The sequence below is a fragment of the Carettochelys insculpta genome, chromosome 1, assembly GCF_033958435.1.
Source record: "Carettochelys insculpta isolate YL-2023 chromosome 1, ASM3395843v1, whole genome shotgun sequence".
NCBI classification, from domain to species: Eukaryota; Metazoa; Chordata; order Testudines; family Carettochelyidae; genus Carettochelys; species Carettochelys insculpta.
This window is the reverse complement of record NC_134137.1, coordinates 329,626,731-329,653,213: the sequence shown is the minus strand read 5'-3', so window position 1 is coordinate 329,653,213 and position 26,483 is coordinate 329,626,731. Positions and strand designations below refer to the sequence as shown.

The following is a 26,483-nucleotide window of genomic DNA, read 5'->3' as shown; positions in this document are numbered from 1 at the left end:
GGCCTGACAGCCCTGTCTGGAGATGGACTGAGGTGCCGGGTTTTGGCTCTAGCCTTCCCCCTCCCCTGCAGGGTGGGCGCTGCCCCCTCCTGTGCCGGGGATCTCGGCCCCGTTGTCGGCACCGCACTCGGTACCGTCATCAGCGGTGCCATGTTGGTAGCTTCCTCCAGTGCCGGTAGGCCCCGTGCTGGGTGCCCCTGCGCTGTCAGTGCCGCGAGAGCCGGTGCTGCATGCGGTGGCGCCGCTGATTCCGGCGCTTGCCCCGCTGGCGCTCGCGGTGCCTTCTGTGCTGACTGCTGTATAGTCGGAGGCCCGGCCTCGGCCACGTGCGCTACTGCGCTGCCGCTTTCACCAGCTGGCGGATGAGGGCTCTGCGTTCCACTTGTCCTGCTTGCTGGGACCGCCGGCAAGGATCGAGCCAGGGAGAGTTTCTTCTTCTTCTGCACAGAAGGGGTCAAAGACGCTGCCTTCCTTTTATGTGACTCAGAGGGCCCTTCTGTGTGAGGCTTCTCCGGCGGCTCAGGCTGGAGGGCCTTATCAAACAAGATCATTTTGAGCCTCATTTCTCTGTCCTTCCTGGCCCTGGCTGTAAGCTTAGCGCAGTGCGAACACTTCTTGGTAACATGAGACTCCCCCAGGCAACGAATGTACTCACTATGCCCATCAGAGGCCGGCATAGCCTCGCGGCATGACTCACACTTCTTAAACCCCGAGGAAGCCATCGCGGTGAGTCTTTACTGTTAATCGGGTACTTAGCCACTAATTAGCGCGTTCTACCACCCAGATAACATTCACAGCCCTCAAGGTAGCGGACGGCTTAAAACAGCCTTCTTTGTCCGCTCCCCTTCCCTCCGCTCCTCTTCTCTCTACTGTACTGTATGCCTTGCTTTTTTTTTTTTTTTGTTACCTTTTTCTTTTTTTCTTCTTTTTTTTTTTTTAATAGGAAAAGAAAAACAAGCTAACAAGGAAAACAACTATCTTATCTGTCTCAGGCTAAAGAGCCGGAGCGGATTCCGTCTGCAGCCGTTGGCGGTTGAAAAGGAACTGGTGGGGACCGGATCGCGCACATGACCGAGGGCGCGCAAGGGAGCGGCGCGCATCAGCGCATAAGCAATCCAGTGGAAACTGCTAGAAGAATTCCAATCTGCAGCGCCGGGCGAGCCCGACACCTACTGTGGAGCACCCACAGGGACCACTCAAAGAAGAAGTACTGCTTACAGAAAAAGCAGCAGCTCAGGCACTCATGGCATCTTTAGTTGGTTTCTTCCACTCTGCCAGTTGCTCCCATAGCCAGACCATTTTACATCATTCTTAAAGATAAGTATATTACAAATGGAAAAATTCATTGCCAGTGATACACACTGTGTCGCACATTTCATTTGTAAAGGGGTTGCTTGTTCTTAAGATACCTGTATTCAGAATCTCAGTCCAGCACCATCTCTGATGGATAAAATTAGTTTAGATAAGTCTAAAGTTAACATCATATGTAGAATTTGCAGAAGACAGTGGCAAAAACTGTTTAAATATATGCACATAAAATACATTGGGGAGGGGAAATATGCAGTCTGTATTAAAAATGAAGTGAACATCAATCTCCCATTCTTAACTCAATACAAACTTGCAATTTTCTTTACTCTATGGTTCTTTCAGTTGGTGCTCTGTTGGCAAATGAACTAAATAAGTTAGATAAGTGAGGTTAGGTTGTAAAACCTACCCCATGGCTAGTGACTTTTGGATTTCATTTGATCAATTTCAGAGTCTACTGATATAGGGAAGTTGAGCAGTGAAATACAGGAGTATCTTCAGAATGCCTTTCCTCCCAGTTCCCCATTTATGAAGGCTCACCGTAGATCACAGCCCTGCTCCTTATGAGTTGTCTGTTTGTATGATAAATATAACCCATACCATTGAACTAGATGAAGAATATGCAGGCATGTTGAACTTTTAAACTTTAAATCTGTGATAATTTACATCAGACTATTAACCCTAACGTCTGGGAGGCAGTGCTGCCTTAATGTAACCAAATTACTGTGCTGTTGGTGTCTCTGTATGTGTGGCTCATTCAGAAACAGCCCCTACAGGTGGCTTCTCCCAGAAGGGAGGGATACTGGACCAAGGAAGAAACTTTGAAAAGAAGGTCAGGAGAGTGGGTGCTTTTTGCCTGGATGAGAGGACAAAAGTTTCAGGAATCAGCAGCACCAAAAGGGAGCTCTCTCTTCTTACAGTACTAGTAACAGTAGAACACGCATGTGATCTAGTGCCTGTAACATTCAGGGTACTGTGCCTGCTGGTGCTAACCCAAGAGAAGGATACCATGAGGTCTCACAATTGTATAACTATAGTGGCTTCCTCCAAACTTATTTACACTATCTTTCATGTCACCCAAATTATCTAATGTTGAAATTATCTAACTGGTGCCACCAGTTCCTCTCCTCTGGTGATCACAGTGGAACAAGGCTTTGGTTGCCACTGGATTGATTTATTGTTTTGAACTAGACTTTGCTCTCATCAGAATCATACACTACAGTTACTAAATGCTGATAACTCTGGATGTCTGTCCGCTCTAGTACTTCTACTATTAATAGGGCACTACCAAATTCATGGTTCATTTTGATCCATTTTATGGGCGTAGGATTTTAAAAATTGCAAATTCCATTATTTTAGCTGTCTTATATCTCAAACTTCACAGCATCAAAATTATCGGTGTTGTGACCAAAAGGAGTTTGAGACAGAGGTGTCACATGCTTATTGTAGGGTATGGTTGCAGTCAGTGATCCCCCTCCTAACTTTTCCAAACCCAAGCTGAATGAATTCTCTTTATGTGCACCTCCATTGTGGAGTTGACGGGTGACACATCACCTTCATATCAGTGTACATAACAAAATTAATGTGGTGGGAGTGAGGCCAAGGGGTTCGAAGGGTGGAAGGTAGCTCAAGGTTGTGGCAGAAATTTAGGGTGCTAAGGCTGTGGCTGGGACAGTCTAGGCTCTGGGGTGGGTCTGGGGATGAGGAGTTTGGGGTGCAAGAGAGGGGCTTTTGGTTTGGGGAGGAGCTCTGGGGTAGGGGTGTGGAGTACAGGAAGGTGCTCAGGGGTAGGTGGGGTAAGGGTTGGAGCTCAGGCTTGCCTGGCCACATTTCTGCAAGGGCTGGCAGGGAGGGGTTCCCCTCTTGCCAGCTGTGACTGGTGAGGAAGGGTGATGCCCTCCGCCAGCCTTGGCAGCTCCAGGGCTTAGGTAGAGATATCTCTTTTCACTGCAGACCTAAATCCCAGAGCAATGCATAATGGGAAGCTGCACAGCTTACAGGAAACTTAGCTTGTAGTACAGTGACCCTTCTACACTGCTAGTGGTGGCAATGTAGCCTTCAGAGAGGAGCAGCTGGCGGGCACTAAGTGCTGGCCCAGAGTCCAGCTCTGAAGGCAAAACCAACACTAGTAGCAATGCAAATTAACGGAGGGCCTGGTATGATATTGTATTGTTACCCTTATTTCTGCACTGCCGCTGAAAAGGTGCTGCCTTCAGAGCTGGGTGTCTCTGGAAGTCCAGTTCTGCAGTCAGCACAGAGGTAAAGGTGGCAATAATTCCTCTCTCTCGTTCTCTCTCTCTCACACACACATCAGCAACGTGAGGGGGCGCAATTTTATATTATTGCTTCAGGCTCAAAATTAGTTAGTTACGGCACTGGATCTTAGACTCCATGGGTCCAATTCAATTATCTATTGCACTCAAAAGGAAGGTCTCTGAATTCAACAGGTATTAGACCAGGTTCTTCATGGAACATCAGACTTTCACGTGTCACTCAAAGATGTCAAATGTCGGTCAGACCACATCAGCATGAACGACCTCGGGTGCATAGCTCAGGCACTGAACTTGTAATTTCGGCTGAAGAAAATGGGGAAGTGTCTCATAAGAGACAAGAAAGAAGGGAAGCAGGGGGGCCTCTTTGACCGCATGCAATAAGCACGAAGCCTGGAGGAGCAGGAGCAGTTATTCACACATGACTTAATGAATGGGATAATCAAGCGAAGGATGGTGGGCCCTCCCCATTCCACATCCCAAATAAGGGACCAAGTGAAATGTGTTGTAAAATGATTGGTGTACAGGCATACATCACGCCAGGAAGTAGTGACATCAAAAATCACATAAAGGAGCATAACAGCAACCCCCAAAGGGGGGACATCCGATGCTCTGGAGAAGCCCAGTGTCGTTTGCGCCAAGGAGTGATCAACCTATGCTGCCCCCCCCCACAAGATAGATAGAGTAGTGTGCGAATACCTTTCGGTACCGCGCAGAAAACTGTATAAGTATAGCTCTAGCAACATAATGCAACAGTTTATTGGTTTATCTTTGTACCTGCTCAATTGTGTAAGCAAAACTATTGATTGTGTTAAATTCGTCTACGTCTTGTTATTTGTTCGTCAACCATATCCATTCTTTTACCCAGTACCCTGCCCAGTGGTCAGAGGGAAAAATACCCTTAACTGTGTATCGTGGTGTGTTCATGTCTTAGTTCATGAGCCTGTAAGGGCCTCGTGTAAGGCTGAGGCTAAGATGCCCCAGGACCCCCAAAAGGGCTCCGGCCCAATGACCAGGAAGTTCTGACAGCAAGCTGCCTCAGCTGGGAAGCGTGCCCTGCTGAACCTCTGCATTCTACAGGACAGAGAGTTGTGTGTGTTTGTATGTCAGTACTGACAGGTGGGCTGCAGGCGGACCCACTACCGGGGCCCCTTTTTTAGTTAATCCCCTTTCTAGTGAACCCCCTTTTTTAGTTAACCCCTTCTCAGTTAACCCCCTTTTAGTTAACTCCTTGTCAGTTACCCCCTTTTCAATAAACCCCTTATTCTAACCAAACCCAGTTAGAGCGCACTAGATGAACCTGGGAATCTGTGTGCGTGACAGCAGAACCCTAGAAATTGCACACATCAAAAATGGGCACACTGAACAAAATTTTCAAAATTCAATGCTTAAAGTTAGGACCCAAAGTTTATATTTAAGATAGATCACCTAATTTTTAAAAGTGCAAGGTTCCTGCAGTACCCTTAAGCACCCATTTGAAATTTTTGGTCATTGTCAGTTACCAGTGCAGTAATACACTCCTACTATTACCTGTTAATTAATACATGAGCAACATGTTCACAGGAAAAACTCTGAGTCTTAATATAGCCAGTAGAAATCAGTTTACATGAGAGTCGGGAAGGGGAAGCTTCCATCCCATGAATATGTCACACAGATGGATTTCAAAGGGTTACCTGGACCGCCCACTATCAACTTTGCATACGTGAACCCTGCAGTCAGAACATTCACCTGGCAGGATTTTTCAAATAAAAGTTCCCTGGTGGAAGGAAACAGCTTGGACTCCAGGAATTAAGGGCTTTGTTTGCCAGGTAAAAGACCCCTATCTGACAAAGCTGGGATAAGAAGTCTCAGAAGCTGAAACTAGAAGACTTTGTTATGTTGAACAGAAGTTTTATGAGATAGTAACCCAAGTTTATGTTTTCATCTGTGTCTTTATTATTTTAGTACTGTGCAAGTATCACTTGCTTCATAAAAATGTATTGAATAAAGCCTACATGAGATCACTACAGAATAAGTCTGAACTTCGCATTATTCAATACAGGAAGGAGATCTAAGGAAGAATTGACCTGTGGCATCTCTTTGGTCCTTTTGAATAAAAAGGAACTTGGACTTTGTGACATTACATTGAAAAAAGCTTAATATAGGGGTCCGCTTATTTGGTGTCGAGTGGGAGTGGGAGTGTTTAAATACTATAATCAGACAGCAACAGCTTAGGGAATTAATAATGTGATTAACTTGTATAAAAGACCTATCATTAGGGACACAGCTGGTACTGGGTTAACTTCACCGTGGCTATGTCTACACTAGCCCCAAACTTCGAAATGGGCATGTAAACAGCCATTTCGAAGTTTACTAATGAAGTGCTAAAATACATATTCAGCACCTCATTAGCATACGGGCAGCCGCAGCACTTCGAAATTGACATGGCTCGTCCCGATGGGGCTCCTTTTCGAAAGGACCCCACCTACTTCGAAGTCCCCTTATTCCTATGAGCAGATGGGAATAAGGGGACTTCAAAGTAGGCAGGGTCCTTTCGAAAAGGAGCCCCATCTGGACGAGCCGCACAGCGGCGAGCCACATCAATTTTGAAGTGCCGCGGTCACCCGCATGCTAATGAGGCGCTGAATATGTATTTCAGCGCTTCATTAGTAAACTTCAAAATGGTCATTTACATGGCCATTTCGAAGTTTGGGGCTAGTGTAGACACGGCCTGTAACTCAAAAGTCTGCACCACAGGGAAACCCACCATCTTGAGATAGCAAGTACTGTGCCAGAGAGTGCTTTATGTATAATGGGAGGTCTTTGAGATGTGTTGTCCTTATGTATATTCCACATATGGGTACACATGTGTACCATGAGATGGAAGATTTGGAGCAAGCAGTATTCTTTAATCAGTACCTGTGTAATTACCCTCTGAATTATGGCACAAAGGGAAGTGCTGACTGACAAATATCCAATTCTTCTCTAATCATTAATCATAAAGACAAACTTAAGGAGGAGGAGGGTGAGCAGTGTAAAGCACATATGGGTCACGTAAATAAAAGAATCTCCAATTATAGGTACATAATCTCCTTTTCTTCTTTGGGTGCCAATTCCTGTGACTTCCACATGTGAATGACTGACACATAGTATTTAAACAGTTTCTGATTGTGCAAAAGAAACACAGAGGTATCCATGGACGTAAAGGATTCTGACTCTGGTCCTGCAGCGCTAAGAATGAAAAGGAGATACAATTGTCTGCATGGCTCCTCATACTCTGGCAGAGAGAGAATCCGTTTCTCCAGGGTGACACTCAATTACGTAAACCAAAAGCCCGTCCCTTCTCCCTTGCCTAATTTGTTACACAACTTTCAATCTACGCAGCAAATGACACTGGGGTCCTACGGATGTGCTCTTGAAATTATTTTGGGCAAGTCCTGTGGGCACAGGAGATCACACTAGACAATCATAATGATCCATTCTGGCCTCTGAATCTATGAATCCATGACAATAGTCTCATTTCCTACAAGCCCTGATTCAGTCCTTGAGCATCATACATCCTATGTACTGAATAAGATAGGGATTGTGTGGAAAAAATGGCAGTTGATAGTGTAATTACATGATCTGCTAGTCACGCCTCAAATGCACAGTTCTCCGCATCCCACTGAAGTCACTTCTTGGTCTTCCATGCTACCTGGACATCAGAAGAGAGAGCACTACATTTTTTGCTCCTGTAGTCCAGGCTCAGAGTGTGCTCCAGCAGCTAAAAGCCGTAACTGCAGCAAAAGTCCTGTTTAGCCCCAAGCCAGAGCATGTTCAATTACCTGTGTGGAAGTGAAGTCTGCTCAGTACAAAAAGAATGTTTTGAAAATCTCGCAGCCAAACTCTAACAAGCCTGCACTGTGCATGTACAAAGGGCAGCTTTCAGAGGCTTATAATGAAGACAATTTAAGGGTGACTTTTTACAGAAATGGCAAAAGACACATTCCTGATTTGGTGGCGATCCCAGATCAAATTTCAAGTCTCCACTCCAAAGCAAAGATTTGTTTTAAAAACAATGTTTTCTCTAACTTCATTCTCAGAAATGGCAAAACTGTTCTTGTTGAAATTAAAGAAGTTCAGCCTAAAGCAGACACCCAGCATGCAGAATTCCAGCCAGAACAGTTACAGTTTGGCCAAGTTATAAGCGCTAACAATCATGTCATATAGCTGAAAGTGTTAGATATCTTTAACTATAAGTTTGCTACTAGCTCTGCTCACAATAAAAGTCATACGCTTTGGCTGTGGCCACACTAGGGAGTGACAACCAAAGGGCTTATCCCTATCCGTCACTTCGAAATAAGCTATTTCGAAATACGTGCTATGGAAGTGACTACACAGGAAATGCGCAACATCGAAAAGACTCCCAGTCATTTCTAAATGGAGCGGTTACACAGACAGAGCTTCATTTTGAAATAACAGGGCAGGAAATGGCGAGGGCAGGGTTAAATGGCCAACAAGCCTTTCCTGGAGCATGGGCCAGCTGACCCCTTAAAGGGCCCTGTGCACATGCTGAGGACCCTGGCTGCTTGCAGCACTCGACCTCCAGCACAGCAGTCGGCAAAGCCTTGGTTAGCCACCACACCACTGCCTACCATGGACCCGCAGCACTTCACTGACAGCGACACCTTGGACATCATGGCCAGCCTGATGGCCATCCTGACAGCATGCCATATGAGGGTACATGCTGCCCGACACGTGGCCAGCCTCCTGCAGGCTCCTCCCCATAGTGCATCCAGAGCACCCCCTGTTCCAGCCCCACCGTCACCTCTAGCAGTACCCCACCAGCGGGGAATGGTGGGACGACATCATCCCCGGAGAGTGGGACGATGACCAGTGGGTCCGCAACTTCTGGATGACTCGGGCCACGTTCTTGGAGCTCTGCCATTGGCTGGCACCAGCACTTCGCCACCAGGACACCCGCATGCGGCCCACACTCCCCCTGGAGAAATGAGTGGCCATTGCCCTGTGGAAACTGGCCACCCCAGACAGCAACCACTCGGTTGGCCACCAATTTGGGGTGGGGAAGGCCACCGTTGGCATCGTCCTCTTTGAGGTAAGGCACCGGGGGCCACACACCCATGGTGGGGTCCTGGGGAGGGGGATCCCAAGGAGTGGGGTCCCAGGGAGCAGGACCCTGGGGATGGGATCCCCCATATGCTACCACACACTCACAGGTGCCTGTGCCCTCTACCCTACAGGTGGTCGCCGCCATCAACAGGATCCTCCTGTGCCACCTGATCCGCCTTGGAGACATGGACGCTGCCATGGCTGGCTTCCAACAGCTGGGATTCCCCAGCTGTATCGGTGCATTGGACAGCACTCACATCACCATCCAGGCCCCACCACACAACTGGGGATAGTACATCAACTGAAAGGGCTACCACTCTGTTGTCCTCCAGGCCCTCACAGATGCCTGAGGATGGTTCATGGACATCTGTGTGGGCCGGCCGGGCAGAGCCCACTATGCTCGTGTCCTGTGGAACTCGTGGCTTGGCTACAGGATGGCAGAGGGCGCCTACATCCCCCCAAGGGAGCTGCTGGTCAGGGACATGACCATGCCCCCGTGCATCATTGCCAATGCTGCCTACCCACTCCAGGCCTGGCTAATGTGCCCCTACATGGGACACACCAGTGAGAACCAGGACCTCTTCATTGCCTGCCTCAACCAGACCAGGAACACTGTGGAGCAGGCAGTTGGCCGTCTGAAGGCACATTTCAGGTGCCTCCTGATGTGCCTGGAGGTAAGCCTGCCCAGCGTGCCTGCAGTTGTGGGCACCTGCTGTGCACTCCACAACCTTGTGGAGAGCATGCAGGAGCTCTTTGTGGCACACTGGTCAGCTGAGGCCATACCGCACTATGAGCAGCCAGGTGCGGTCCCATGTCACCAGGTGTACCGGGAAGGGGTACACGTGCGGGGGGCCCTCTGGGAGGCCTTTTCCTGGGGGCCCCCATGACCTGGCCCGGCTCACTCCATGCAATTCCCACCCACCCCCATTCTCACCCCTTCCCCACCAGCACCCCCCTTGCCATCCCCACCCGAGGCAGGACATATATCACTGTTAAATAAATTCAACTGCTATTTCTGGAACACAAAGAACATGTGACTATTTACATGGGGGGTGGGAATGAACTATATACATGGGGGGCGGGGGGCCTCAATCCTCCGTTGGAGTGGCTGGTCGGGAGCCACGACGACCCCTGGAGCCGCGACTGCCCCAAGTCCAGGGACCACGGTGGGGCCGGGATGGGGCAGGTGGAACAGGGAGGTAGGGCTGGACTGGGGTATCTAGGGGCTCTGACTCCCGGGGAGGAGGCAGGGAGCCACAGACGGGCAGGGCTCGCCTGGCCACAGCGAGCGCGCCAGCTCCTGCTGCTCAGCTGGGGTCATGTTGGCTGGGAGCAGAGCTGCAAGGGCAGGGAGGCAGAAGGGGAGCAGGGGGGGCTGGGGACAAGGGGGAGGATGGGGTGGAGGGGGGAGCCGGGGAAGAGGAGGGGCAGGTGAAGGAAGGAAGGGTGTGGCAGTGGGGGTGCTAGGGGAAAGGCCATCAATCGGGCGGGTGGCAAGTGGTTCTGTTCCCACCATGCATCTGTGTGGGCTGCCGCCAGATCATCTGCCCAGCTGCGGCAGCAGCTCCTCCCACCATAGTGCCCGGTCCAGGGAGGTGTCGCCCCCTTGCCCCCCTCTGCTGCTGCAGGGCTCCTGGGCATGTCCGGGGTGCTGGGGTGGCTGGCAGATGCCGAGGCTGTGAAGACATAAGGCGAGAAGGTGGTGCCCCGTCAGTCTAAGCCCAGGTACCGTGGGCCAGTGGCCTTGTCCCCACCACCATCCCACCCTGCTTGTGGTGAGGGGCTCTGGGGTGGCCTGTCTTCTGTGGGGGTCCGTCAACATGGGGCCATCAGAGTGGCTGCCCCAGCCCTCCTGGGCTTCTGACCCTCATGGCAGCCCATGGCCCCATGCACCCCCCCTCCCCCACCCCGGCAGCAATGACGACCATCCCTGAGTCCCTGGCCTGTGGCTGTGTGCCCTGGCCCATTCAGGGACCATTTCCCCCCACCCCATGACCAGGCACCCCATGCCCAGTCCTACCTGAGGATTCCTTGGGTGGTTCAGGGGAGGCCCAAGTGGAGTTAGGCCAGCTAGGGCCCTCGGAGGGCTTGGCAGTGCACAGCAGTCCCTCGCTCCCACTGTCACTGTCCCCGGTGCCAGCAGGCTCCTCACTCTGCCCCTTCAGCTCCGACGTGTCCAGGGTCTCCTCGGGTGGTGCAGCCTATCTGGGTCCCAGCAGGTGGTGGAGCTCCCTAAAGTAAGAGCAGGTGGCTGACACTGCCCCTGACTGCCTGGCTGCCTCCCTTGCTCGGGCACAACCCTGCGACAGCTCCTTCACTTTGGAGTGGACCTGGTTGGGGGTCTGCAGGGGGTGGCCCCTTGGGGTGAGGTTGCTGGCAAGGCGGGCAAAGGCGTCCGCGTTTCTCTTCCGCCCCTCCATCCTGAGCAGGATGTCCTCATCACCACAGACAGCCAGCAGATCCCAGACTTCAGCTTCCAGCCAGAGGGCCCCCCTCCTCTTTGGGGGCTGCCCAGAGCCCTGGGAGCCCTGCTGCCCAGACTCCTTGGCTCCACAGGGATCCTGGGGGTCTTGGCTGCTAGCCATCCACCTGGCCACAGAGGGGTGTCGCTCTCTGAGGGTGCTAGGGAGTGTCATCTGGCCACCTCCTCCTCCTATGCCTGCCAGCACACTGTCAGCTTCCTGCACGGGGTTTCCGTGTCCCTGCAGCTGACAGCCATAGAGCTCTGGCTGCTACTGGGAGGGGCCGGCTCTGTGGAGGTCTTCTCATTTTGAAATGGCAGCCAGGGAGCGGCTACACACATTTTATTTCATTTCAAAATTAACATCTAAAGGAGGCGATATTCCCAACACAGGCGAGGAATAACGATTTCAAAATGAAGGCCTTTTCATTTCAAAATTAATTTCGAAAGGAGCAAATTGTTGTATAGTCGCTCTCCTGCTCATTTCAAAATTGCCCCTCATTTCAAAATAATTTTCGAAATGAGCGGCTCGTGTGGCCACAGTCTTTTTTTCTTAAGGACAGTGCTTGCTCCTTTTGTTAATTTATTCATAAAATCATAGAAATGTACAGATGGAAGAGACTTCAAGAGTCATTGTAATCTAGTTTCATGTGAGGCAGGCTCAATTATACCTCAACCATGCCTGAGAGGTGTTTGTCTCACCTGTTCTTAAAAACATCCAGTGGCCTGGATTCCACTATATCCCTGGGAAGTCTATTCCAGGTCTTAACTAACTTATAATTAGAAAGTTTTTCCTTATATCTAACCTAAATCTCCCTTGATGCAAATAAAGCTGATTCCTACTACAGTGGACATGGAGAATAAGGCTACATCTACATGACAGCCTTACTTCAAAATAACACAACCACATGCAAATTGCATTTCAAAATAGCACCCAGCTATTTTGAAATAGCATATCTGGACACATAGCACTATTTTGAAATACTGCCATTAGAGCCCATTATGGCTTATTTCAAAATAGTGCTATTCTGTGTCTTAATAGTACCTATTTTGAAACAGCATTATTCCTTGAAGAATTATGTTTACCAGAATTGGAATAACACACCCATCATTTTGATTTTATTTTGAAAGAATGTGTGCATCATTTAGACACTGCCAAAGTTATTTAGAAACAAGTACTGTTATTTGGAAATAATTTGGCCATGTAGATACAGCCTAACTGATCACAGTCCCCTTAATAACAGCCTTTAGCATACTGGAGACTGTTATCAAGTCCCCTCAGACACCCTTCTCGAGACTAAACATGCTCCATTTTTAATCCTTCCTCATAGGTCGTCTTCTAAACTTATTTTCATTTTTGTTACATTCCTCTGGACTCTCCAATTTGTCCACACCTTTCTTAAAGAATGGTACGCAAAGCAGGTCGCAGTACTCTAGCAGAGACCTTACCAATGCCAAATGTAGTGGAACAATTACTTCCTGCATCTTACAGAGAATGATCCAGTTAACACATGTCTGAATGACATTAGCTGTTTTTACAGCTGAATCACATTATGGGTCATATTCTGTTTGCAATCCTCCATAGCCCCAGAGCCTTTTCTGTAATACTATTGTGTAGCCAGTCTTCTGGGACCTCACCCACCATCCAGGACTTCTTGAAGATCATCATTAATGGTTCTAAGATTCCTTCAGCTAGTTTCGTTAAGTGTGATAGGGTAGATTCATCAGACCCTGGGTATTTCTACCTACTTCTGTCTCTCTTACATATTGGGTAATAGTTTAGTTGTGCCATCTCGTTCACACACAGAAGAAAAAAAATCATTTTTAACAAGTAAGTCAAGTTTGTTTTTGAATTTGACAGATCCTAAAGTCCACTGAAATCAAAGAGAGAGTCTTTTCATTGACTTCCACGGACTTTCATGCTATATATGCTTAATATGTCACCAGCACTTACAAAATAAAAATGAAAAATATTTATAAGATCTCTTAACTTTTACAAAAAGCACAGGAAATCCAGTGGCACCTTATAGACTAACAAATATATTGGAGCATAAACCCATGAAAGCCCACGAACTGTAAATGTTCAGGCTGAAATTCTCCATGTTGGGTGTCTGTTTTATATCTGTTAGTCTATAAGGTGCCACAGGCGTTTTTGCAGATACAGACTAACATGGCTACCCCTCTAAAACTTTTACAGATGACAACTACTGGTATTGAAGCCAAAATCAGAGGTAAAAATAAACTCAAAGAGCAAAGGAGAGGTAGATAAAACTATTAAAAATTGTGTCACAAAATGAAATGTTGTGCAAAGCTCAGCCTTCTCCTACTTCTCCCACCCGCTCCTAAAACTCACTTGGAAAAGCTTATCCCATGCTCCACTTTAATGTCTTCATACATGCCAGTTACTCCAATGACAGAGTTAACATGATACCTTCCAACCCACATCTAATGCTTGGTGTCTGACAAAACAGTCATGACAATATTTTTTAAGCTTTCAAAAATAGCAATAGAGATTTTTAAATACATCACATGCCTCAAATATTTAGTACAAGTAGTTAAAAGACATGTTTACATCCTACTAGTTTGTGAATATTTCCTATTGTGTTTGGAATTTAGAATGAAAAATTATTTTAATCATCCTTTTCCCTAATGTGAAATGCTAAATAGGAAACAGCAACAAAGCAGTAATATCCGATAACTAGAATAAATAACAGTGAAGTAAGTCAGAGGTTTGATTCAGCATCACTGATCACCCAGCGAAGTATAAAGAGAGGTGTTCTTTCATTTTGCAGTGCCCAGGAGCCTCTTACCTCCAAGGCTAGTACTACTATTCACTAGCACAAAACCACGTCTCTCCCTCTCTCTATCCCTCTCTTTTGTTTTTAAGACGACAACAAAGATAGTAAGTTGAAAAGTGTAAAATAAATGTGCCTCAAATATTTGTTGTTAATGCACAATTTCCACAAAAGAAAAAGTTATACCACTTACAGGAAGAATTAATATTCTGGAGCTGACTATCATGCTCACGAGGGCACACACTTTCAAACTTTCTGCAACTACATAGCATTTTCCAATACTATATTTAACTTTTTAAATAATATCATTGCTGTAGTATTGTATTATGCACTGCATATAATACTCACATTAGTAGCAGCCACAAATATAAAAATCACTTACATCTCCTTGGGGTCTCTTCTTCTCCTCCCTGTACTGAGGGAGGGAACAGCCTTTGTCCTTCTGCTTACTCTAGCGCTTTCTCCAAGTAGTGTCGTTCACTTCTTCAGCAGGTAAGGATGAAGTTTCCTCAGCCTCTAGTTATCTAGGCAAAAAGGGAATAAAGTCAGATGTAAGTGCGTCACTTCGGGTCCTCTGTCAGATGACTATAATAATTTTAAACACAATTCAGTGTATTTACTGAAAATTATACTTATATACACATATGCAGTTCACTTGGTGGGGGATGAGTAAACCTCCTGATTTATGCACCTTCCAGATTCAACTACGTAAAGACATGCAAATCAATCTCCTACTTCATGGCTAGGCACCATAAAAAAAAAAACCTAACAACTCTGAAACCAAAACATATATTCTAGTATTTCCAATCCTATTTTACAGTTCTGAGAAATTCATATTAGTTTGGATGGGTTCAGATAAATACCTGAGGTTCTGGATGCTCATCAGAACCAACATCCCGTTCTGAGTGTTGCACATCATTAATAAATATTGTTGTTACTCTTATTGTTCTCCTCGTTGTTATACAACCTTATAGTGTCTGGCTACACAGACTGGCATCCCACTGCACTCCATTTTACAGCACACAAACAAACTTTTTTAAATTTTGAAACCAGAAAGCAGGAGAAAACCTATCTGCGCAAGTGGAAATCATCTAAGCCGAACAGTTGGACCACACAAAATACTAACATGAGGAAGCAAAATAACATTTTTCCTTGCTCTATTCTCTCAGGTTAACCATAACGAAGTGCTGAAATAGAGACCAAAAGTCTAATATGTCTCCAGTTCCCAGCTAATCTCATCTTTTAGAGTCCATGGTCTCACCTAATATATTTCCAATATGGTTTAATCCTTACCCAAAAGCTCATCAGCTTTTGTGTAACCCAAGTTTCCTTGCTAGAGCAAGTCTTAAAAAAACTAGGTATTTTGTATTTTAATATTCCTTCTTATTGTTAAACATACATATCTTTTTTTCACTTTAATCTCTAGAGTACAGCAATGCAATTGCTGTATTTTGGATATGTGCAGATCAATGTATATTCCTTGAGGGGAGCCTTTTGAACCAGCAGAGAGTGAATGATTGATATGAGGAACAAAAACTTTTTGCTGTCATAAAATTGCATGTCATTTACAGGAAAACATGTTAATTAATTCTCCCCATATGTGCCAGATTTGTCAGAGGAATATAACAGGCCCTTCACACTATTCTGCATAACAGCTAAGAAAATTAACTTGTGCATGGGAAAACACATCCCTCTGTGTTAGCGAACTGAATGTCTCCATTTATAACACATCCGTACTTTATGTGATGAAAAAGCCTGTATCACCACTTTGCTCAGTTATCAGTATACACCTGCAGAGGTCCCTCTTGCAACTCATGAAAGAACACCTGACTTTCATGTTGACAAGCATCAGAGAGGTAGCCAAGTTAGTCTGATCTTCAGAAACAACAAGAAGTCCTGTGGCATCTTATAGACTAACAGATATTTTGGAGCATAAGCTTTGTAGGCAAAGACCCACTTCATCAGATGTTCAGTGTTGTTATTGAATTTCATGTTAAAAATCTATAATCTCCCTATAGGTCTATACTTACTTATATTTATCACTGTTCTTTCTATACAATATAGTGGGGAATTTGACCTTAAAATGTATTTTTGTCCTTTGCCTGTTTAATATACACAGTCAAAATATGTGCCGTGTAATAGTCACTCCCTCTAGTGGATGGAAACCTGTAAAAAGGATAGGTAGGAATTCTGATCATATCTAATGACTGTCAATGATGTTTTAACCTTTAGTTCAAGCATCTGAATCTGAAATACAGTATGGCTCTGTGAACAATGTAATAGACTGGGAACCACAAGATGGGAGATCCATTCTTTGCTGTACCATTGACCTGCTATCGGAATTTAGGCAAGTACCTTCTTGTGGCTGGTCCCTGGAAGCTTGATAGCCTAGTGGCTAGACCACTGATTAGGTGGGCAGAAATGAGGGGAGGGGGCACTGGTCCCCTGCCCCTGGAATCTGGAACCACTCCCTAGTTAGTCCTTAAATTTGGGGCATGGCCCCAGCCATCCAGATTCACCTTAGCTGTGGTCTCTAAGTATGTTTCCTCCTTTTCCCAGAGGGGTAAGGTGGGGGCTTACTTCCTTCTGTGGATGCTCAACAGACAGTTGTTCTTTTCATGAGGCTGCTGGATCTGCTCCTGTCTTCATGCTGGAACGAACGTGGCTGACTTTTTCTCCTCTCTCCAGTCCAGGGCTCTGGTTGCAAGCAAAGCATGGCAGGGCTAGCTCGGTCCAGAGGTTTTCTTTAAGATACGGGAGACAGGGACCTCCTTCCTTCACTCCCTCACACTTCCCTTACATGTTCCTCTATTTCCACTTCAACACTTCCACATTCAACATAGACTTTTCGGTGTAGTTGGAGGAATAATTTTGGCACTTTAATACTTGACTGTAAATTGCTAATGTGACTGACAATGAATAGCCAATGGGCCAGGGAAAGAGCAGGTGAATGATTCTATAGTTTGGGGAGGCACTCACCTAAAATGTGAGAGATCCACGTTTAGGGCCCGACTCCAATGAATTGGCAATGATTCATAAAAAGCAGAACTGCTTGGACAGGGATTGAACGTGTTCCATTATGTGTACAAATACCTGACAATTTTAATCTGACTTCCAGTTGGAAACCACTGAACTTTAAAGGAGACCTATGATGCAAAAGATGCTTGGAAACCTCTCCAGAGTACATATATTTTAAGTCAAGCCTTTCAAAATGATTATATGTAGGGCCTTATCAAATCTACCGTCCATTTTAATGAATTTCACGGCCAGAAGAGTATTACAATTTGTCAATTTCATGTTTTCAGCTCTCTATGCCTGAAATTTCAGTGTGCTGATTCTGGGCAGGGAGTGATCACTAAGATGATGTAGGGAGGGTCACAGGATTGTCACCTTTCTTTCTGTGCTTGATTTCTGTGCTAGGCTCTAAAGACAGTAGCCGTGGAGTCTCCTACAGCTGGGCAGATGCCCAGAGATGGAAGTGGGTCTGATTTTGCCCATGCTTCTGGGAGCTTTCAGAGTAGCCAGCAGCCATGGAGCATCCTGCAGTTGGGTGAGGTACGTAGAGGTAGCCTGATCTCCCCTCAAAAACAGCCATGCTGGGGAAGAGGAAGTCTTGTCACATCCCAGCCCAGCCACGACTAGTAATTAGGGTCCCTATTAGCAGTGCTCCCTGAAGCACACAGGAAATCAGAGCCAGCCTCCAACTCTTGAGACGAATCTCCCCAGCTTCAGGAAGGTCCACTGCTGCCTTTGGAGCTGACTTTAAGGCAGCGCAGCCACAGAACTTCCTGCAGCTGGAAGTGAGTCTGATTCCTCCCCTTTCCTCCTCCTCCTCCTCCCCCCTGTTCCCCCCCCCACGCCAGAGGTCATGCAGAAGAAGAAAAAGTCCCACCCCTTCCCGGAGCCTGGTGGACCAGTGACTGAAGCTCTATGAATGGTAGCTGCCCCCAGCCCTGCTCTTTCCCTACACCTGCAACAGCTACATTTCACAGAGGGAGGTCTGACGGCAGTCTGTGACATGCTTTTCACAGCTGTGAATCTGGTAAGGCTCTAATTATGCAGTGTAGTGCAAAGGTTTTATCTGCATAACCTTCGCCACAGCCAATGAAACCACCAGTGAATTATGAAAGTGATCTTCAATGAACATTGAAAAAAATGTTGGATTATTTTAGAAAGTCCTTCATTTATTAGGCTTCTATACCTTTACTTGTGACAAATGCAAGTCTTTGGTTTTTAACTCCCCTAAAAGTACTCTAAAGCAGTTTTTCCACATGCAAAAATTCCCAAAAAACTGAAGTCTGGTATATCTGTGTTGATCATAGCTACAAGAGATGGATTGGCTCTAACAGGAAACTAGTAATCTACCCTATCCAATGATGTAACACTCCTGTTGTTCTAGTCTCACAAGGTTCTAAAATATGTGATTTTTATATTTGCAACTTTTTTCATTATAGTAGCGTCATTGGTTTAGGCTGAATCTTTCCACATCCTAGGACTTTGACCTTTGTATTTACATATATGGGACAGGGGAATAATTTTCATATTTGGGGAAAGAAAGAAGAAAGTTTTCTGTGCAGATTAATTAAAAATTAAATAGCAGTGGTTTGAAATTATTTACGGGGTCAGAATGCTGGACTGAGTTCGAATGAGATGGACAAGAAAGAAAATACTGGTAAGATGGTCCAAGTTTCAGGATCATTTATCAATTCATTTATCCTGTGGCTTAATCGTTTAATCACATGGATTATCAACTCCACCACTAAGTTATGTTTTTAGACAAAGACTAACTAGCTACAACTTAATCTTGACAACAGTGTGATAGCACAGGTTGTTAGGATGTGCTGGGGGAGTTACTGGCCACACCATTGTATTTATCTTACTGGCTAGTGCAGAACTGGCATCCATCTATGCACCCTCATTGAGAACAGCATTCCCCTCTGCAATGTAGATATTTCCTAAAATTTAGAAGCCGAACTTTTATGGAAAAGCTCATGAACACCTAAATCCCTTTTGAAAATATTTTCATATTTCACTGCTACCTTATAGACATGCAGATTCATGTGAGAAATTTTCCAAATATTATTATTATCATAGCACCTAGTGCACTACTCACAGAGAAGAATCTTGTAATTTGTGTGTTATGTTAACATTAACATATAAATGTTAACATGAAGAGATTCAAGGTTAGAGGATTCATTTGTTGGACAAATGATTCTTCAACTCACACAAAAGCCCCAAGTAACTTTTTAAACATGCAAGAAAATTCACAGTAAAGAAGTTCACAAATGGAACTTCACCAATGTATATATTTCACCATTAGATGAGTATTTAACTTTTATTGTACTTAACAATATTTAAAAAGGAAACATTTAGCATGCAGACCTTCTCCCCATATAGCACCAATATACTGTACCTAAGGTACAGTACAAATAAATTATAGATGTGTAGACAGTTTTGAAAGCATACATTTTAAACTACCGCATCTCCTTTCACTATTGTAATTATCAAAAAACTAATATAAAAGGGATCATTCGTAAGTGAAACTTTATAAAAATCATTTTATGTGGCACAAACAACATAAACATGATAGAATTCACAGTTCAGTGAGTTTAATTTACTGTATTTACTGTTTTTAGAACTGCCAGTGCATTAGCCTTTATTTCCCCCAGTAGAAAAAACGCTTAAAGAAAACAGACAGGAAAAAAAATACCTTATCTGCATTTCTCTTGCAAATCAGGTTGGACAACAGTATTTCCTAAGCGCACCCTATTCACTGCTGGATATGTAATTACCTTCAGTTCATAGTCTAGACATTAATGCTTTCGTAGTATTTAAGACTCCTTGTAACATGCTTGCTGCTTTAAGTAAGCAAGGCTAAATCTTGACCAGATAAATTAAGGAAGAATGCAATAAAAGCTGCAATAAAAGAACTTTATCCTTCAAACCTTCAAGTTGCTGCTAAATGAGATTTCTTTGAAATGCAGATCAGTTGAAATAGATTAGTGAATTTTAGCTCCTGTCAACATCATAACAAAATACAAATACAATTGTTCACTGGCCTTATCTCCATGCTTCCATCTGCTGCCTTGTTATTTACTTTCCTTGATTTACTATGCAGATCTAAATAAGGCACATCAAGGAGGGCTTACAACACAATGGCTTCTTAAGCTTTACATCAAGGTATTTGAAACTGAAGCCCTGAAAGGGCCGCCATCAAAGACATATCTCTAATGAACTTCCATATCAGAGAAGGTTCGGTATTTAATACTGCTGTGAAAAGAAAAAGCTACAAATCAAAATGGCCTATGAAGGAAATTGCTGCCAAATCTTGATGAGATTAGCACATACCAGAATTAATGTCCCAATAAAATTATATCTAGCTCCTCGAAGAGTTAAACATACAATCTTTGCAAAAACAGTGTCAGAATGGAAAAAATTAGTTGACAAAGTTAAAAGGTCAGAGCAGAATTCTTTGTCGTTGTCCCCTGACCCCAACCCCCTCATCCGCCAATGTTCAATATACAGTTTTTACTTCTGGCTGTAATAAAAGACACAGGAGATAAACCAGAGTTTGGAATGGAATAATAAACACAAGCAACAGCATTATGTTATTTTCTATGTCATCAGAATCTCAGAGTGTCTTTTAAAAATAGCAACTCTATGGTAAAATAACTTAAACTAAAATGACAGCACACAACATTTTTTCACCAAATTTACTACTTCCATTTTCTCCCCCACAGCAAGCTATGGCAATGCAGGCTAAAATTTGAACTCATTTTGCTTAATTAAAATAGTTTAGCACCATTTCCATGATATGCCATAACCCTGTTGCAAAGTAGAACAAAGCAAGAAGTTTCCTCCTCTTGATTTTAGTTCCCTATGTACAGTCTTAATATATTAAACAAATAAAAGTAGTAAAAAAATTCTGACAACCCACATGCAGTACTTTACAGCAAACTGTCAACTATTATGGATGTGTTGCTCCCTGATATTTTTAACCAAGCATTAATGTCTATAAACAATTTTTTTCTCTCTTAAGAAAGCATTTCAATCATTTATGTCCTTCTATAACAAGTGAAGATCCCACAAGCATGTTCTGTACTGTGGATCAATCAGCTCCAAACCAAAGTAGACATGTTGTAGGCTTCAGTGCCTGGAAATCATGCTGCAGGCTCACCAGATGATGAAAACTGAGGTATGCAGTGTATGGTAGCCCCACATGGCATCCATTAGCTTCTGGGCATGTCAAACTTCACAACTACCCTACAGTCAGTGACAGCAAACACCTTCCCTTTTCTTCTTGCCTCCAAACATATACTTGTCTTTCTATCTGCCTTCCAAATTACAAGCAGTCTTCCAGAAACAAAGCCCCAAAACAGAAGCAACATCCCATGGCTATCCTACAGACATCACAGTTGTGTTTTTGCTAGATTTCATTTCATACGGGCCATGTTCCAGAGTTATTTACAATCACAAGAGACCACTACTTTTCCTTGTTTAATGAAATGACAAAACAACAGATTCACATATGCAAAAGCAGGTGCTGTAACAGGTTTGACTACACTTGACTTAAAGCATGTTTTATAAAAAAAAAAAAAAAAAAAAAAGGTTTATCATCAACAGCTGTCCCTAAGGTATCAGGGCTCTGATGGGCAGTCAAAACTCTACCATCTGCACTACCGTTTGTTAGAAATGACAATCTGAATTAAAAGCTGGTCAACAAATCTTGTATAAATAATTCTCTCTGTGTCTTCATCCATATGTTGAATTCCCAGGATGCAGAACTTTTGGGTTATTTAGTATAAATACCAAGCATACAAGATTAAATAAAATAGGAACAGGAAAAATGTGAAAGATAATTTTAAGATATATTTGAAAAGTTTTAATTATAATAAACAGCAAACCTGTCTTCATTCATAATAGCATTAGAAACCCACATTAGAACAAAAACACTATTCATTTCAACATTGCTAATTCAACTATTTATCGTTACTGGGCAGGTTTACTATTTCTAACTATGATTTTTGCTTAGCTTAAGTTCTTTTATACTAACAGAGAGGAAGCGTTGTTTTGAAGACTTTCTTGTTTTGAAGAAAAACCTGATTAATTAAAAACCAGTTCACAACAACTTTATCTCTGTAACACCATTTCATAATTCAGTGAAGGTATGTATTCTTTTCACTTGGTGTTCTAATTTTTACTGATAAAAAGGAAGTATATTTTTTCCACACTAAAGGAATGAACCTGGGTCTGAACATGACCCCTCTGTGAACAGAGTGACTTGTTTTGGAGCTATGCTAGCAGAAGGTAGCACCATATGCCCCAAGCCCCAGCTTCGATGCTCTTTCTACAGTTTAATGTGCTTGTCAAAAGATGTTACAATCATGAATCTACTTTCTCTAGAGATACTTTATTATTGCATAAAGTAAAAAGAAAAATCATATTAGCCTATCTTCTTCTGACTTACACAAGCTAAAATCTAAAGCATTCACCCAACTTTCCAAATTTGATTCAGTCATACCAATTTTTTCAAAAGTATGACATTCTTTTTGTTATGCTGAGTTTTCTATTAATATTAGTTTTACATTAAATGCAGTAATGTGGAAAATGAACATTATGTTACACATTTTGTAAACAAACACAGGCATTTCAAATATAGTAATTTACCCTGCTACAGATATTTGTAAAAGCAAAATTTGTTAGTTAGAGATGAATGATTTTATTTATTTTTGCCTGAAGGCATTTTACTGCATACCTTAAAACTGGGAAATTTGTAGATGACAAATTTTAGCACTGTTATCAAGGCACTAAAATTAGTGAAATAAGGCAAACAATCTATAAAATGTACATTATAAGCAAATTTAATGGGCTACGGTGCATTTCAATAACAACTTTAAATACAGTATTATACCATGTGCAAGTTCAGTGGTGGTTCCTCGCTCCTCCCCGCCCTTGCACCCATGAAGGAAGTTATCTGGCCTTTATTATTTGTGGAGGGGAGATGTTTTGTTTTGTTATTGAGAAGCAGGAAGTATTCTAAATGCATGATAATGTTTCATGGAAGATGATGATACATTAAAATGATCCCTTCTAAGCAGCTATGATTTATTACAAAACTGCTGCATATTTTTTAAAAATACAAATTATTTACCAAATAAATTGAAACTGCCTCAGGGTTTCCTCAAATGAATAAATATTTTGACAAATTTTAAAATGTGTATTATGTACTTTGACAGAATGTTATTTACATGACAGCTCAGAGCTGAAGCAATCTGAACAAAAACATTTCCTGTGCACAATAAAGTCAAGCTAGGAAAGAACAGTTATGCCACATAATAAGGCCTGATTTTTTTAAAAACTATGTTAAAAACAGACAAAATTAAATATTTGTCAAAACTAAGTTAACCTTCATCCAATCTCTTATTTATAGCTCCCATACAGAGTTTACGGAAACCTAAGGCGGGCAGAGCAGAGGGACGCAGGTGAAGTTAATCCTGAATTGTATCTAACCTAACCATATTAAGTGACTACTCTATTTTCTAATGTGACTTTCTCAGGTATCAGATCTTGATATTGGGCACTAAAATATTTCTGTAGCTATGCTGGCCCTCTGCCTTTAAAACTGTTGTGGCTTAGTTGCGTAAAGGGAGAAATAATGTATTTTTTGGAGAACGTTCATCTCCTCTCCAGCAATGAATTCCACAAATGCTGCCTGGACAAATACACTCAGGTAATATCTGAAAGCAGAACAAAATTATGCTAGAAGATGCACAGGGGGTGAGACCAGAGTATGTGCCATTGCACAAATCCTCCAGTCATAGAGCTAGCACACTAGGGTCACAGAAAATTCAGCCTTTCTCCCTTTATCCAACAAAGTTTTCCCCAGTTGGCAGAAAATTATACAGTATGACTACATCTACGCAAGCATTCCTCTTTTGAAAGAGGCATGCAAATGAGGGAAATCGAAAATGAAAAAGAGGTGCAGATTTACATATCTGGCACCTCATTTGCATATTCTTTCAAAAGAAGAAAAACAGTGTAAACCCAGCTCTTTCAAAAATAAACCCGGTTTACGAGGAACTCTTCTTTTTTTTTTTTTTTTAAAGAAGAAGGTTTCTTTCGAAGATGGGGTTTACTTTCGAAAGAGCCGCATCTACACTGGTTTTATTCTTTTGAAAGAAGCTCTTTTGAAAGAATATGCCAATGATGTGCCAGATATGTAAATCTGCACCTCATCTGCATTTTCCATTTCCCTCATTTGCATGACTCTTTCGAAAGAGGAATGCTTGTGTAGACACAGCCTATATGAGTTGACGGCTGAATTTGCCCCCATAGCAACCTGCTATTTTGAACTTGGCTTTTTGTACATAATATCTGATCCCAAAACATCATTGGGCTTGATTTAGGAAAGCAAACAATGTTAGTCTACACACTGTACTGATAAATAAGAAACATTAACATATCACCAGCAACTATTTTGTGAAATTCTGGGTATATTAAGCCAGTTCAGAACCTGTTATCACTTTGGAAACATTTATATTGACAAAGAAAAAGAATGAATAATTTGATAGAGTTGAAACTAACTGTAAATGTGTGGGAAAATGGATGTGTAGGAACCTTGATTAATAAACTGTTTGACACAAACTACCCTAACCACATATTTTCATGGAGAGAGAATGATGCATCCTACTATAATTTTGCGGCTTCATCAAATGACAAAGCACTTTCCAGAGGAAGCTATGTAAGGTCAGACATTTTAATTTTTCATCTTCACAAATGAATGGTTGTTATTGACCGTATGTTCTAGGTTTGGTGCAGGAGATGAGTGGAAAAATCAAGCTAGTTGCTCATGTTTCTGCAGTGGTAACTTTAACATCTGAGTGACTGTAGAAGGACTCTCAAAACCCAGGCTATATGCTGGAGAGGAGGTCTGAGTAGTTCTAGAGAAAATCTTATAGGGAAACATATATCATGGACAAACATGAGGGAGGGCTAACTCCTTGTCAAGAAGAAAGGAATTTCTGGGGAATTTCTTGGGTGTGAAAGACAAATATTGAAGTAAATAACCCTTATTAGTAGTGATCTTCATCCAGCAATGACTAAAAATGACTAAAGAAATAGATCTGGGCTGCCTACAGTCAGTGATAGATACATTAGATTTGGCCAAAGTTTGGCACAGTGTGAAACAGGGATTATTTTGGTAGTTTTAAATTTGGGATGTTATTGGTACCACTGACCAAATAGCAAATAAAGTTTTCAGCAAATTCAAACTCGTATTTTGGTCTACTAGAACAGCTTTCATATAGTCTGTGCAATTAGCCTGAATACTTTAAAGAGGAAACATTTACATCAAATGCAAAACTCTCACCACAAATAATTTTTTATTTCCATTTTAGATTGTAAAATTCATCATTCACAGTGCACTACTTATCTACCATGTAATGTGGTGGGGTTTTTTTTTCCATGTTTTCCATTTTGGATGATTTATTGACCCACCAGAGCTGGAATGTCAAATTCAGCAAGTGAATATCCCCTTTTAAATTCTCATGGCATTGGTAAGTTAAGTTATAGTGCAAACTGTGTATGCAATTACAGTATTCACAGTCTGAACGGCATGCAGACCATCAATTATTGGCTAAAAATTTTTCAGAATAATTGCAAAGAAACTGCACATTTGAGAAATCTTCCATTTTGCTATGAACAAGTCACAGACAAAAACTGTACTAGCCAAATAATTATGTATTGTAAACTATGTTCTTAGCTTGCAATATATTGAGTACTTGAGTTTAACTATTTTAAAGCCTGTTGCCTTCAAAATATCTTCCTCAAAACACACCTATTCATTTACTTAATATATCAAATTCATATCACATTGTGTTAAAGTGTGAATCTAAAGTATATTAACACAACATTGTTGGTAATGTATATTAAGCAAGTTGTGTTATCTACAAAGCTGTGATTTTTTAAAAATATTTACCTGCCCATTAAAATATCTTATTATGTTTGTCATTATTAAGCTACAGCTTTCCATTTAAGCAACCTGTTTTATTCTTTTTTAAATGGTGGGAAATAAAAATATACTTTTCTATAACTGCAGTTCAATTCCATGTTACAAAACACTGTATCTGTCCCAATTTTGTAGAACTGCTTAAGGCATCTGCCAACCAAGTTTCAAGAGGATTAGCTATAATGAAAATGCAACATATGTAAATACAACCAAGTACTTAAGTACCACATATCTCAAGCACAAAGGAAAATCAAACTCAAAATTATCTTTCAGAACAAAATTCTGTTACAAAAAATGTTCACAGTCAAAAACGTGGAAACACGGAAAATGTATATTTGAATGCTTTTGACTAAAACTTGGGGGTCCTCCACATTTATCTTAGTGTCAGTTCAGCATCTTTCAGTTTCATACTGGACACAAGGAGAATATTTTCTTGCGTGTTTATCCTGGCACACAAGAGATTCTGTAAGAAATTAAAATACCATCTTTTTGTCTTTGTACACAGTGGTCATCACTTTTGCTTCACCTAATCTATAATGTTAGCACACAAGGAGCAT

The 26,483-nt window shown here is 42.8% G+C and overlaps 1 protein-coding gene across 1 annotated transcript in view; it reads right to left on the bottom strand.

The window, feature by feature from the left end:
- The window catches only part of FOXP2 (forkhead box P2), a 659,870-nt gene that overhangs the window by 535,621 nt on the left and 97,766 nt on the right, over window positions 1–26,483 (bottom strand). The window contains exon 2 of the mRNA XM_074984096.1: window positions 14,302–14,443. The gene's annotated coding sequence lies outside the window, so the exon portion shown is untranslated. The remainder of the gene's footprint in view (window positions 1–14,301; window positions 14,444–26,483) is intronic.